This window comes from Cebus imitator, unplaced genomic scaffold (assembly GCF_001604975.1).
Source record: "Cebus imitator isolate Cc_AM_T3 unplaced genomic scaffold, Cebus_imitator-1.0 Scaffold188, whole genome shotgun sequence".
Taxonomy (NCBI): domain Eukaryota; kingdom Metazoa; phylum Chordata; class Mammalia; order Primates; family Cebidae; genus Cebus; species Cebus imitator.
Window position 1 is genome coordinate 5,668,733 of NW_016107503.1, and position 1,257 is coordinate 5,669,989.

Genomic DNA, 1,257 nt, shown 5'->3' on the forward strand with positions numbered 1-1,257 from the left:
AAAAAAAAAAAAAAAAAAAGAAAGAAATATTTGAATTGTAATGTTGTAAAACAGACACATGAATCCCAGGTGCCCAGCCTGCTCTCTTGATGTTTCCACTGTGTGGGGTGGCCCAGGAGCTGGCAGGTAAGCTGAGGACACCTGGGGCCTCTGTGACTTTGAGGGGATGCAGGAGAGTACTGCTACAGCCTCCATGTTTGTGTTTTGTTTTTCAAGAGAAGTTGTAAAACACTCTGGCTTGAAAATATTGATAAGTCACTGAAAACAACAATAGTAACTTGAAAACATGAAGTACACCACAAAACACGGCATGAGTCAGATTGACCTGCGCCTCTGGGGGGTGCCTCTCCTCTTCCTCCATCCGGGTCCTGAGTTCCTACATGGCTTGGGAAGATAAAGGGTTAATGTCCCTCCCGGAGGGGTGGTTTATCCAGGGTACGCCCCCCCCATGACACTCTCCTAACCTTGTGGCATATTTATAGTGCTAGCTTTGAAGGGGAAGCCCCTTTGCCCAGACCTCAGAGTATGATCCAGATGATGATAAGCCCAGCCTTCCCGGCAGAGGAACACATTTTAGGCCAGGGTCCCTTCAGTACTGGTCCAGTCACACCCCATCAGCATTCACTTATCTACGGGGTGGGAAGCTGCAGGACAGGAGCGTGGGAAGGGAGCCTGGGAGAGAGACAAGGTCTGCCTTTGATATTTGTAACTGCTGAGAACTGAAGGTCAGAAATAGTCCTTTCTACTAAGATGGCTGCTGACCAAAGAGCTCACGAGATTTGCTGTCACCTCTCATAGCTCCAGGGTCCGAAAATATTGTATACAGAAAAGAGTTTCCTATGCAACTTGTGAAATATTAAGTTTGTGAACATTGCCTCCAGGATAAAAAGAAGTTTTTAGCCTGGGTGCGGTGTCTCACGCCAGTAATCCCAGCACTTTGGGAGGATGAGGTGGGTGGATTGCTTGAGCCCAGGCGTTTGACACCGGCCTGCACAACACAGGAAGACCTTGTCTCAAAAATAAACAAATAAATTTTTTTTGAGTTTTTAAAAAGATTATGTATTAAGTAGATGTTCATCTGGCCTATAATCCCAGCACTTTGAGAGACCGAAGTGGGCAGGTCGCTTGAGGTCAGAAGTTTGAGACCAGGCCGGGCACGGTGGCTCAAGCCTGTAATCCCAGCACTTAGGGAGGCCGAGGCGGGTGGATCACGAGGTCAAGAGATCGAGACCATCCTGGTCAACATGGTGAAACCCC